Source organism: Dermacentor albipictus, chromosome 9 (genome assembly GCF_038994185.2).
Source record: "Dermacentor albipictus isolate Rhodes 1998 colony chromosome 9, USDA_Dalb.pri_finalv2, whole genome shotgun sequence".
Taxonomy (NCBI): domain Eukaryota; kingdom Metazoa; phylum Arthropoda; class Arachnida; order Ixodida; family Ixodidae; genus Dermacentor; species Dermacentor albipictus.
This window is the reverse complement of record NC_091829.1, coordinates 34,025,911-34,040,026: the sequence shown is the minus strand read 5'-3', so window position 1 is coordinate 34,040,026 and position 14,116 is coordinate 34,025,911. Positions and strand designations below refer to the sequence as shown.

The following is a 14,116-nucleotide window of genomic DNA, read 5'->3' as shown; positions in this document are numbered from 1 at the left end:
CTTTTTTTTTCGTTTAAACTTTCTTTTTTTTTTCCCCCGTCATCCGTTCGTCTTGGATGTCCCGCGCTGCCGCCGGTGGCGGCGTCGGATATGTGGAAAGACCTTTCTTATTCCGTTTAAAGGGGATGACGTCGCACTCGGAGAGGGCGTGCGAGTTGTTTCTCCGGCGCCTTCGTAGGGTGCCGGGCACCGACTCGCGAGGAGTCCGAGGCGCTCTCTGGCAGTTCGCGTCGCGCGCTAATGCAGTGGCTGTGATTTCGCGCGCTCGCGACCGAGGCAGCTACTGCGGACGTTTGACTTGCTTGCTGCCCGTGGATTGGATTTGACGATATAAGAGTGAGTACTCTACATCAGTCGCCATAGCTTGACCGTGAAACGCAGCGCATTTTGATTTGAGTTCGGAAATTGTGGCAAGATTCACCCTGCGTTGTCTTATCATGAGTTCGCTTGCCTCCTCCCCCCTCCTTCCCACCTCTCGCTCTCGTGTGTGTGTGTGTGTGTGTGTGTAGTCGTAGTCGACGATTTGAGAAGATCTTGTGTTTATTGCCGACGATTTCAACTTTGCGCTTAGACCGGACTGTACGATGCAACTTCTGCCGGCTAATCGGCGCGTGTGCCTCGTTTTACGCTCTGTTGTGATAACATCGGTGCAGACTGAACAAGCTTTTCACGCCATTTAACTAAATCCGGGCGTCGATCGACGATCGCCAATCTCGCTACACTCCCTGCCTCAACGCTAACGCTGCCACGGAGCCGAAACTCGGCTGCAAGTAACGCCATACCTTACCGGTGGCTTCCCTGACATTGCTGGACCTCGCGTCCTCTGTATATCACTCCACAATGCGTTATTCCCTCCCCCCCCCCTTTTTTTTTCGTTTCGGGCACGCGACCGCCCATCACGAGGTTAACATGTTTTCGGTATAACCCCCCCGCCCCCCTCCCCCTTCCCATTTTCCCCGAGAACCTCCTTACTCGCAAAGGCACGCGCATTGACCCCTTTGTTTGACATCGCCCCGCTAATCACATCACCACGCACGCGGCATCCACGAAGGCGCGGGCTCGCTTGCAAAAACCGTACTCAAAGACCGGCGAACGAGCGGCGATGAGCTGCGCTTGTACTCTTCCACGAAGCCTTTCGCTCCGGCATGCCGCCGACGCCAGTGAAACGAGACGATCCCTCCCCCCCTCCCCTCGCGCCGTTCTGAAAGCACCGACCGACACGGCGATTTGTTCCCGGTACGGCTGCTATTACCCGGGGTGCGCAACCTTGCGTCTCTTCCATCCGTTCACTGCGAACCCACCCCCCCCCCCCCTTGTTTCCACGTTGGAGATCCCTTCCGAGAAAGCCGAGAGGGCGGGGGGGGGGAAGAAAAATTTCGGTGTTCGCTGTTTAGCATGCGAGACCCATCCACTCCTCCCCTTACCTGTAAACGCGGCATCGGCTTGTTTCACTCGCGCAAGAAATCTGTCGCCCTTTCCGTTTCTTCCCCCGATACACCTTCGCAGCATCCGAAAAACCGAAAAGCTTGCTTTCTTTTTTGTTTTCTACGCGGCCCCAGCGTTGCTCAGACGGTCACGTGAGCCCGTGCGCCGCCGACATCGTCTGTCATTAAAGCGCACTAATACCCGGCCATCGATGGCTATAGCTCTCCTGCCTCGCTTTCTCGTCCGTTAACCTCTGGATTGCTTTTTCGTTTCCTTTTTTTTTTTCTCTCTACTGATTTACCGTGTCTCTCTCGGCAAGCGACCGTGGATCTCGCTTCCTCGTCCTGTGGGAAGGCGTAGGAATCGCCCAAACCCGCGAGCGGTGGTTCGGTCATGCCGTGGTCTTTGTTTTGTTTCTGCCGGCGGAACCCCTTTTATTTCGACTCGCGACCCTTACTTAGTACATACATCTACGGCTTTCTCCCTTTCACTCAACGTTCGCTCCCCCCCCCCCACCCCCCTTCTGCTTTGCCCTTTCCGGATCGTCTGAATGCGTTTGGCTTCGGTCAAACGCCGTTCATCTCATTTGCCGTTTTGCTTTTCGTGCTTGTCTATTTCGATTGTTTGCAGAAGCCCCCGCCGGCATGCACGCACAACAGCCACACGCGGTGTCTCGCGGTCCCCGCCCAGTCAGATGCTGGCGTCCCCCCCCCCTTATAACCCCCTTTCCGACCATTCCCGATGTATTAAGAGAGAGAGTGTGTGTTGGGGGAGGGTAGGAAGGAGGGGGAGGGGGATCGACGGCGGCTGCCCCCCCCCCCCTCGTCTCTTAATGCATCAGCACCTCCCGGCGGCGCTCGGTTCGTTGTTCCTTTAAACCGATGGGATTCCCCCGTTCCTGGTCTCATCTCGCGCGGCGTCCCGTCTGAGAAAGAAAGCCTCGCCGTCTCAACACGGACCGCGCGCTCCGTCTGCCGCGGCCTCCGCCGTCTGTGTTCGGGCTGGGCCCGCCTTTGAAACTCAGTGTCTCCTCCTGCTGTTGTTGCTGCTGGTCTGCTATTGCTGGTGGCGCGGTCTCTCTCTCTCTCTCTCTCTCTCTCTCTCTCTCTCTCTGGTTGATGATCGACGTCGCCGCTCGGCTATTCCGCGGCCCCGAGACGGAACCGACAGCTGTGCCAAGTTTCGCGGGTGTGTCTAGTGTGTGTGTGTGATGTGCCCTGGAGTACCACCCTGCGAAGTGGCGGTTTTCGTTCGACAGTGGTTCTTCAGGTACGTCTTTGACGGGCGCGCGATTCCTCCGGCGTCTGAAATTTCTCTCTGGATCACCGTATAGGGTGAGTTGATACTGTTGCTTTCGTCGCAGGCCGCCGTCGAGACGCACCAAGCCGTCTGTGAAACAAAGTTTTCTTGCTTGGTGTTCAGCCCCACTTCTTATTTCCTAACGGAACGTAACCGACGATTTCAATATGACGTCGGTGGCCGTGAGCTTCGATTCCGTTTTCGGGGGCATCCAGTGCGCGATATCTGTTCCTGCCGCTCTCCTCGTATTATATTCGTTTCTTGAGCTTGTTCTTTCTTTCTTCTTCTTCTTTTTTTTTTAAGCGTGCAATCAGCACCGTCTCGCATATTCTGGACAGCAGTCCGCATATAATCCTCAGTGGGGAATCAGTGGTTATAAATCTGTGGCCGGCTGTATCCCGCTTTTTTCTTTTTCTTTTTTTTTGCGCATCCTTCTTGTCGTGTGGGCTTCTTCGACTGGAGACGTGCAGTATAACTAGCATTCCATCCGTTGTGCGGTCAGCCGTGTATATTGTCGACGCCGAACGGACGCCATGTTTACTGCTCTTACGGCGACACAAATCAGCCTATCGCACCAGGATTCGCATTTCTATAACCGGCATCAATAGTGGCGACTTCTGCGTGCATGGCTTCCTGTGTCGCCTTATAGATCGACGATGTCTTATCGTTCGTCGACGCGACGCTTCAGCGGCGGGGTAGCGTAGTTCGCAGCGCTGCATATGCACCGATTGCCACCGGGTTGTTAGTGTTCATGACCCACCGATATGCAAAAAGAAACAAATAGATAAGACAGGGTTGGGGAGGTCGTAACGGTGCCTCCACCGCGGTACCGTACATACGAGCTATGCAGAAAGACCCGTATTGTGAGCAACTCGGTGCGGCCTTGTACACACGCGGGGCCGGCGATTGCCGCTTCCTTCTACCATTCTCGTTTCGCTGTGGCTGCGGGGCACGTTTGCGTGCAATTGATCCTCGCGCTTCGAGCGGCTCCGTAGGCGCCACCAACGCGCGGGCGCCCATTTCCCGGTTGCGACGTTTGCACACTGCGCGCCCCGCGTGTGTAGGGTTATTATACGCGTATGGCGACGTCCTTAATTGCGCTAGAATGCATTATGGTGTCGTATGTTCGGCGGCGAGGGCGTGCGGTGCCGAAACGTCGCCGCACGTGCGTCCTTTTTTGCACGATTGTGTGTGCGTCACTGAGTACGTGTCCTTTCTTTCTTTTTCCCTCGGGTTTTTTTTTTTCTTTTCGTTTTCCAGCGCGTGTGTGTATGTGTGGCAGTAATGTTCGCGAGCTTCGCGGTAGAGCACGCCCGTGCCGCTTAATCATTTCTTTTTTTCACTATTTGTCTCTCTTTTTGCTCACTTGATATTTTTTTTTTCGTCCGGTATAAGCCGATTTGCTTACAACGTGCGACGAAATGATCCTTTGCCGGAACCTTTTCAACGTGCCGACCGACGCACTTTGTCGATTCGCCGCCGTTGGGCCTGGTGCGTACGAGAAGCGGTGATGTGCTCGCCGGTTCTTAATATATTTCCGCGTCACCGTGCCCATAACGCTATACGCAGGCGCCGGGGTGACGCAAATCAATGTCCCTTTGGATGTCGCGTTGCGGCAGCCCCCAAAAAGAGGTTGGGGGTTCGCGAAAAGGAAACACGGTCACGCGCTTAGCAGTAATGACCCTGCATCCGTTTGGTGGCTGCGGCCTATTTCTTGCGTCCTGCACAATAAGGTAAGCGTCCCGGGGTGGTCTCAGGTGACGGCACTTATTGGAACGAGCGTTTGTGGCGTTTTCCAATCGGTGCGCGTATACCGTATATCCGCATAGCCCCATGCGTGCGAATCGCCTAATTCGCGGGCTGTCGCACTGTGTATTGTTCCTGTGTGTAAAATTATCCTAGGGATTTTGACCGCGTGTACCGTTATTCGGCAGCGGGATGACTGCTGATGCTTTATACGTCGCAAGAAGCTTGCTCAGTCCAATAGAAACTCTCTAAACGCTTTTCCTGGAAGTGTGTAGATTGATCATATGCAATTCGTACATCTATATCATTTTTTTGTTGTCGACTGATACTTGTATACTTTGTTCGCGTATGCTCTGTTGTTGGAGTTTATTCGTTCTTATGAGTTTAATTGTTTAGCAGTTCTCCGTGCACACCTTCCTTCTATGTAAATTATGTGCAATTACGTCTAAGAAATTCTGAACCGCGGGTCTGTGTACAATGTGCAGGAGGCCAAGGGGACTGCTGTAGACTTCTTGGATAACGGCTTTCGTCGTTCATAAACTTTATAGTTGTACACTAAATAGCATAAAGGCGGCCAGGATTAAAGACGTCCGTGTTGTACAGAAGTCTTTGCGGGCCGTTTATGGTAAAAGAAATTCGATTTTTAGAAGTTAGCTTGCCACTGTCCGCGCCCGCTTCGTGTGTGGGCCCGCGCGGTTGGGCGCGGAATTTTCGGTGCCGCCTAATCCGCGAGGCGCCTTCGGAATCGGGACGTCGTTGCGAATTATTTTGCGTCGCCACTGCTGGCCCTTGCGCTAGTTGTGTGGTCCCACATCAGCACGAGCTGCGGTGTGTGGCGCTTGAGTCCCCGCATACGCTTTGCTCGATCGGGCATTCCTTTTGCCCCGGCGTACATAGCCCGTAAGCTTTCGATTTTGGATCACGTGTTTCGTTCCTTTTTTTTGCCTTCATTGCTCCTGCCGGGCTCGCCTCGTCATGCCCGTGCATATGTACAAACTTTCTAGAACATACCCAGAAGTGCAGAGGAGTGCTTGCAGGAAAGCCCCATAGTGTGACCTAAAACTGGCCCTTGCATGCCTTGCGTCTAACGTGTTCGTGGCACGTGCAGCATGGCCGAGATTTGCACCTCGATTGTCTCGCAGCTGAAGCTTGTGGCAGCCGTTACTTCGTTGCTATGGTAACTTAAGTCGTAGCTCATACATACGCGTATTTTTTTTTTTTAAACATTAAACGTGCGGCGAGCTTTGTTGCTTGTTTCGTTTTCCGTTTTGGCACGGCGTGTGGATTTGCGGATGCATGGCGTATATATCTACGGACGGAAGAGCCGAAGGAACCGTAAAAGCTATCGCTGCAAAAAAAAGAACAAAATGCAGCTCGGTGGCAAGCATCTTCCGTGACTTGCCTGGAACGCAGGTGCGTGAGGACTTTAGGTCTCGTGACGTTTTGTTTCGCTACCCAACGTTATAACCCGAAGCCATTTTCCTGCTCTGAGCGTCAGCCCCCCTGCGCCTCAACCCGCACTTTCTTTAGACGGGGACCGGTGTCTCACTCTTAAGAAAGGCGGTGCGTGGCATTGACCGTCACTTCCCGAAGCGTTCGTCCGTTCGTCGCTAAACCGTTTGAACTCGCGAACCCGGACACCCAGACGCCCAGATCGGCGACACACGTGCGAAATGCGGTGACCCCCCCCCCCCCCCCCTCTCTCTCTCTCTCTCTCTCTCTCTCTCTCTCTCTCTCTCTCTCTCTCTCTCTCTCTCTCTCTCTCTTCTTTGTATGTTATTATTCCTTCCTTTCGGCGAAAGGTGGTGGTCTAGGCCAGGCGCATAAAAACACCTATGGTATTCGCTGGCGAAGTGCGCTCAGTCGCAGTTCGAGCACAATTAAGGTCGCCGCAAGCGTGCACCAACGGCAAAGCTGTTGCTGCAAGGACCGTTACGGGGAAAATGGAAAGTGTCTTGGCGCTTAGAGAAGCGACGATAGGACTGTGTACGCGAGACCGTGAGTGCACTTTAAATAAGCCAGCCAGGGGTTTTGACTCCTGCAGACTGTGACCGTTTTTCCGGTAACGAATGGGTGGCTAGACATTGAGACCTGTGCCAGAGGAGAAAGTGGCTGCAGTGTAACTGTCAGGACTTGGATGACTATTCTGAGAGCCGCAAAGACGACGTCGATGATCGTTCCTTTTTTCGTATTAAAGTAGGTCGAGGTCCTGCACCCGGACCTTTTGGCACCAAATGATTGTGTAAAGACCCCGGCTTCCTTTTTTTTTCATCTTTCTAATGAACGATATGTATACAGACCCTTATGTCAGTACTACAATACACCGGCCTATATCGCCTGTCGTGTGTTTGTGTTTGTCTTTGCCTCACTTATTGTGCTCCCCCCACCCTTCAGGCTTTTCAACCGTATGGAATGTTAAGCCCATGCTTTATAGTATAAGACGGACATCTCTAAATTCTGGGGTTCTGCGTGTCACAACCACGATATGATTAGGAGGCAGGCTTATTGGGGGACGCCGCATAAACTTTTACCACCTGGGGTTCTTTAATGTGCGCCCAATGTGCGGTGCACGGACGTTTTTGAAGTTGGCCCCTGTCGAAATGCGACCGCAGCGAAGGTGGACATTTCTGTACCACTTACTGCGTATGCCGCATATGACAATCGGAAGCGACTGCAAGAAATCACCCTTGGTATGTACATCTGTGTTTTACATAATTTAATCTTTACGTAAGTACATCTTTTGCATGTGCACATGCTAAATCTTCGACATACATCTTTGTAATTGTGACTTGTAAAATAACAGTATTCCGGCGTGCCGCATTTGGGAAGGCATCTGCGACGCGAGGCCCGCTCCTCATCGAACCTGCATTTTGTGAAAACGCGCACGATCGCAACCGCGTGGAACGCATTTCGGATGTTATTTCCGGCACCCGCAAGTTTCGCCAACTTTCGCTTCATATTCGTGACCTTGAGACCTTGATATCCGTGTCGTCATGTCGTCACACCTACTCACTGGCGCTCAGATACCGCATTGAAAACAACAACAAAAGTAATACTTCTTGTGTAATGCCCTTTCGGAGTGTCTTTAAGTAAATAATAATAATAACAATAATAGTAATGATGATGTCAAGTGATTAATTAAGTCCACGAACCACTAAGCAAACCCAGGCAAGTCGAGCCAAACGTGGGTTTACACCTCGCGCACAGCCGCAGACCAGGGCCAGTATTGCTCTTAACAACGAATTCGAGCCAATCTTGATGCTGGACATATTATTAGCGAAAGTTGTCGGTCAGTAGAAAAGATCATCTACGAAATAAGAGCTTTGTGGATTCGGCCCCAGAAAGGCATCTGCATACTACTACTACTACTACTACTACTACTACTACTACTACTACTACTACAGAGCTATTGAAGTACGGCCTTTATTTTCTCTTACAATAACTTACCTCTTCCCGAAACGGGTTCGAAAAAAAAAAAAAAACTTCACTACCACTCCAGACGCATTGTAAGGTCGCTCTTTTGTGTCCCTTTAACGACTCTGTTAACGCGTTTTATTATCCCAACCAGCCAACAACAGCCTCCGCATCGATATGCACACACACACCTACGCTGCCCGCCGCACGCGTGCAGTGTGTACGTACACCCTTTGACACCGCTGTTAACAACTCTAGCGACAGCAGCAAAGACGTCCTCGCATCGACAGCGGGAGGTCCGCCATCCTTGAACTCCCTTCCTCGGCTGCCTGGCCATCCAGGACAACACGCTGCACGTTACAGCTATAAACACGCCCGCCCGTCGATGGCTGTGACACTCCCTCGCCCGCGTATTGCTGCGCGTGTGTAGGTGCGCGTGTTTGCTTGCCGAAGAGCTGTGTATGTGGCTGCGATCAAAGACAGCTGTCCGCATCGTATCAAGATGTTTGCTCGTGCGTGCCGTACTCTCACTAACGCCTGGTCGCCATCCTATCCTGGCAACCTTGAGCGTCCCTGCAGGCAAGCACGTGATCACTTTACGTGGATAAATTATTCTCGCAAAACTTACGTTTTCGTTAATTTCGCTGTAATGGGCTGATCACTAAAAGAAGAAATGCAGGCTAAACTGCGTTTCTTTTTAATACATTATTATAATTATTTTAGTACCGCAGAAGCGCTTTATATGGCTTCCTTCGTCCTCTGCTAGACGACTGGTTTAGAGAGAAGTGAAGCATTGAATCCATATGTCGGCGAGAACTCCACTGTTTCAACTCGACATTTTCTTTCGCCTTGTGTGTAAAAATATGTAGCTCATGGCCTAGCGCGGGGCATTATTTTAACAAGCGTATGGACGCTAGCGCGCAACTAAGCTGGTCCACGCGATTGATAGAACGTTGAGGGGCGCTAGCGCAAACATCGTCACTATAATTTTGCAGCCTGGACCTGGGTGATCGCCTGGACCTCTCTGGTATTCTTCAGCACATCTGTTGCAAAAGTTACGCATCTTCAAAATTTTACTCCGTGATTCTTTATTCCGTTGCCCTCGTTAAAGCTACACGATAGCTATAGCAACCAACCTGACGGGTTCTTGTACCGCGGGGTTGTTTGTTTGTTTGTTTTGTCGGCTGTGCTTCATGGAAGTCGGGGAATCTCGATACCGGTCATGAGCACGCCTACTGGGTCCCCTGTAAAGCTTTCTCCACCCGCAAAGCCCCTTGGGTCGAAAGGGAAGAGTTCCTTTCTTGTTGGAGCATCGGAAGTGCCTGACGTGTTACTCGCCAGGTGCCAGTCACAGATTCTGCCATTCGTGTAGCCCAGAAACTTTTGAGGAAATCTGCACGTCGTGGGCACGTTTACCCTGCTTTCGCGGGGAACACAGATCCACATCCTTCTTGCTCTCGACAGCACTCTTAAGAGCCGCGTCGCCGATTATCTTCGCTGCGACCCAAGCTCGCATGTAATAGATCGATGGCGCCTCCTCTTCAAGGGCAAGTGTGCGTGGGGAGCTGCACCGTGTTTACGCTTTCGAGAACGATCCCGCCCCGTGTCCGCGTCTTAGGGGAAGGTCTCGCGTATACACACGAAGGCGATCGCACGTGCACTCTTGGTATGCCCTTTAGAATGATCACGCTCCTCGGCGGTCGTTAACGTAAACACGTGATGCCCGTGATTACACGTGTATCGGGTATGCCCCCCCCCCCCCCCCCCCCCTTCTGTGCATGTTCGTTAGAAATCATCATCCCCCGCGGCGCTCCAACGAGCGATTGAGCTATCGCGTTTCGCGCCGCACCATGTACGTCGAGGCTTATTGTTTTTCGAGGCAGCTAGCCAGCCGCCGATCGTATCGTCTCTTAACGACTAAGCATGTACCATACGCACGCCCTTCGTATGCATGGAGATTCGTGGGGGTGCAGACGCGGCTCTCGGGTGAAGCGTGCTTGCCGTCTCGGCGAATCCGTGCAGTGGAGTGAAAGCTGCTGGGTGCGTGACGTGACAGACGGAGGTCTACGTGCGCGAGAGAACGTAGATCCGTCGTTCGGTGTCGTCATAGACAGTGAGCGTAGCGCTCATATCGACATTTGATGTTGTGCTGCCCACGGATTCTCTAAAAGAAAAAATACGAGGGCATCGTTCCTGGCTGTCGTGCAAGCAACACTGTTCGCAGCGGACTTCGAATTCGAAAGTACGTGTGTTACGTCGTCTGCTGTCACCAACAAACGCCAGACGGAGGTGCGCAGGAGAACACATAGTTCCGCCATTCTACGTCGGTCACCGACAGTGCGCACCTTAGCACGCACGCACATTTGAAAATGTGCTGCTCATCTCCACCCCCACGCTCCTCTCCCGCCCAAAGAAGAGCTTAATTCGTGTCTATCATGCAAAAAAAAAAAAGCACTATTGCCAGTGGACTTTAAGAAGTACGTGTGTACGTCGTCTGCTTTCTCATCACTAGCAGACGGACGACACGGCCGCGTGTCAACACGCCGCGGAAGGTTACCGCGTAGCACCGAACTCATTTCTCTGATTGGCTGATGAGGCTCCTAGCCTTTGTCTGCGCTGCACGGAGCATGTATATCGAGTGCCACGCGCTGCAGGTCGACGTAGGTAAAGCGAAAGGGAGGATGGGGGGGTTGGGGGGAAGTGCTGTTTCCTCTGGTGTTCTAGTATTTTCGTGCATGCGTGCGCGTTCTCGTGTACCGCATAATGATCTTGACACCGATTTTGGCGAGGCGCGCTTGACACGCATTTCGCGACGCGAGGGCGGAGGATTCGTCCTTCGGAAAACTACCACCGCCAATGTAGTGTGTATACCAGAACCGGGGAGCGCGGTTATTAGCCCAGGGTGCACAGCGGGCTTATTACTTATTCGTTTGCTCTTTTTTTGTCTTTATTTGGTGCCGTCAGCGCGCTGCCTTTTCGTCCTTGCAGCTGTGCCCACACTTCGCGTCGTTTCGCTCTGCACCAAGCGCGGAGTGATGAATGGCAGTGACTGATTGCCTCGTCCGTTTGTCCCCGATCGTTCGAGTCTCGGCAGATGCTTCTACACAAGTACGGCGCTTCGCGGAGGTTGGCGTTTTGGGCAGCTGCCAGAGTCCTCATGGGAACCGATGCGCGTTGATGTTATCGACATTGGGCCTAATTGCGACGGCAACTAGAGGGCGTTGCTGTCCCAGACCTGATTGGGGACCTTAGGAGCTGATTGCATTGCATCGACGCATGCTGCGGTGGGAGTTCAAATGTTTTGTCTCTGGGATCGTGACGAAGAGGAGCGACGAGGGGACCTCGCTTAAAAAAAAAAAAAAGAACGTGTCAGCTCGGCGGTACAAATCTACCTGGCCCCACAGAGTTTGCTTTACGTAATAATTGCTGATCGTGCTTTCTTTACACTATACAATCTCAAATCCATGACAGCCGCATTTTCATCGAGGTAGAAAATCCGGTCTTCCGTTGACCGATGTTTTTCTTTTTTTTAAATTTTTCTCGGACAATAAATGAAGACACTTGATACTCTGTCGCGATTGTTGCTTATGATTCTAATATCGCATCAGCACCCGAAATCTCTCTATGCCTTTCACCTATTATTTGCGTAATGTCGTAATTCTACGCAACTTTGTTTTCTTCATCTCGTTCAGGAACGTAGTTCCGTCTAATACTTTATGCCTTCTCAATAGGGGTGTGCGAATATTCGAAATTTCGAATACGAATCGAATATTTTCCTTATTCGAAGCGTATTCGATTCGAGAAATGCATATTCGTAAATTCCCGAATATTCGAGGACGGCCGAATAATGGTCGAAACGGCGAATTATCGGACAGACTGTGAATAATTTAGCAATTAACGAATTATATGCTTGCTCCACATTCTCCTAAAAACATGTTTATTCACTGAGAGCTTCACATGATCCGCTCATTATCTGTATGCTCTGCATCAAGATGGCAAGTTGGGCCAGTTTGTTGGGATTCATAGTAAGGTTCGTTACAGCGCAACACAAAATAGGGACAAAAGAAGGTACAAAACGACGACACAGCGTGACAGCACTGTGATCTTAAGTGCTGTAACGAACCTTACTATGAATGTGTACGCTCTGTTCCAGTCTATCTGCATCAGGCCCGTGAGACATGATCAGTTTCAATTTTTTTTTACCAAGCTTTATTCCAGGGCTCTTTCATAACAATATATGATGTACTTTCGGGCTTTGTAAGTATGCGCAATAAAATATGCACTTAGAAAATGTTACCTGGACAAATGTTGTCACAGTGCATAGAGAGCCCTTACTTTCTGAACATGGCGAGCAGTCAATTTTCCTTCGCGATAATCTGTAACAAGCGTTTACCTGACAGAGCGTTACCTGACATTACCTGAGTGTATTACCTATAATGAGTGCCTCTTTAACCTGAAGCAGCCTCGTGAAATGCAATATTATTTTTAAAAGGGTAATAAAGCTATTGTTACCTCGTTTTGCAATTTTTAATACTACACATATATTCGATATTCGATTCGATATTCGAAGACAGTTTTTCGCCTTATTCGTATTCGATTCGTATTCGAAAATTTCAATATTCGCACACCCCTACTTCTCAAGAATCCTATCCCTTTGAACCTGTCAATCGTTCGTAACACGTAATAATAATAATAATAATAATAATAATAATAATAATAATAATAATAATAATAATAAAGGATAACAACACTTAAATAAGGGCAGTGAGACTATGATGAACTGTACAATTCTTACTGCTCCGTGTTTTCCTCCCTCTTTTATTTATTTTTCCTCAGCTCTTTCATTGTGCACGCGAGCGCCAGACTAGGGTGAAAGCAAGAATCTCAATAATCAAATGCGACAGCTCGCTCTTGAGAGCGGCATACGCTTAGCCGAATTTCTCGCTCTCTCTCTGGGTCTGCGAGGAAACAGTTTATTTGGCAACGCTTGTGAGAATCACAGCTGCGCTGCGCTTTGTGGGGGGTCTCTTCTGGTATTCGATCCGGGCGTCTCGCCAGTCTGGTTCACTAAACGCTCCAATTTCGCCAACGGTGCGGCTAATGTCATCCGTTGCGATGCGGCATCCGCTCTGCTGCAGCCGAATGTAAATGCCATGCGATATCGTTCTGTGCCATAGAAACCACGAAGCAGGTAGGAAGGCTTATTTCAAGGGTTGGGTTCGTCGTATGCGCGTCTGTTCTACGTGCTTTCGTTGTACACGGAACGGGTGGGCACGGCTTCATTGTGTGGCCAGATATCCCTGGATTAATTTATAACGGGATGGGTGTTTTGAACCTTCTAGAACGATGAGAAGCACGAGGTCTCCGGATCGAATCGTAGCCACGGCGTCCGCATTTCGATGGGGGCAAAGTACGTGTAAACCCTTGTACTTAGATTTAGGTGCACGTTAAAGAACCCCAGGTGGTCTAAATTTCCGGAGTCTGGGGGGCGTGCCTCATAATGGGATCGTGGTCTAGGCACGTAAAAACCCCATAATTTAATTAACGATCAGAATGAATGGATGCGTCGAGCGGAAATGGATGCATACAAGCGTAGACCTCACATCAGTCCGTGGGCATATGAACGTTGCTTTGCAAATAGAGACGGAGAGAGGGGGCATGTAGTCAGTGGGATGCAAATCTCTGCTGAGAAGCGTTGTGCATCTGCCGTTGAGCGGAATAAGGGCGGCAAGAATAAGCGCGTCCGTCCTGTCCGCATTGTTTCTTGCCGGCCATATACCGCTCAACGACACTATACACTCTGTTCGTCAGCATTCTCCTGTGAGTAAATGTGAGCCCCCCTGTTTTGTTATAGACATGTTTTCATTCTGCAATGTTTGCTTGTCGTTCGGCTCTTCCGCTCTCCCTGCTGTCATGTGTCGTTGAAGCGACAGTCTGTAGTAATTTTTATTTTATTTCTTTTTCTTTTTTTTTTTCTTCACCGAAAGACACGCGATGCCGTAAGTTTCGTAAGAGTGCACCAGTGGCTGCGTTATGTTGTCAGCTGCGTTCAGGTATGCAGGTTGCTTTTTGCCGGTGTGGAATAAACGTCCGCTTCTAGGTAAATTTCCGCACCCGCCTGTCGTTTGAGCGCGGAGGATTTTTATGCCTAGGTATACAGCTACTACATGTCAAGCAATAGCAAATGACGTGCTTTTGAATCTGCGAGTACGGGGTAAAAGTTTGACATTCC

General features: G+C 50.6%; 1 protein-coding gene across 7 annotated transcripts in view; it reads left to right on the top strand.

Moving 5' to 3' along the window:
• Window positions 1-14,116, top strand: part of LOC135906533 (uncharacterized) — a 266,802-nt gene that overhangs the window by 232,625 nt on the left and 20,061 nt on the right. The window contains exon 1 of one of the 7 annotated variants that reach the window (XM_065437980.2): window positions 188-336. The exons of 4 other annotated variants lie outside the window; for them this stretch is intronic. The gene's annotated coding sequence lies outside the window, so the exon portion shown is untranslated. Of the gene's footprint in view, window positions 1-187; window positions 337-2,620; window positions 2,760-14,116 lie in introns of those variants that run through there. 2 more of the 7 variants (XM_065437981.2, XM_065437984.1) reach the window with 2 other exon arrangements.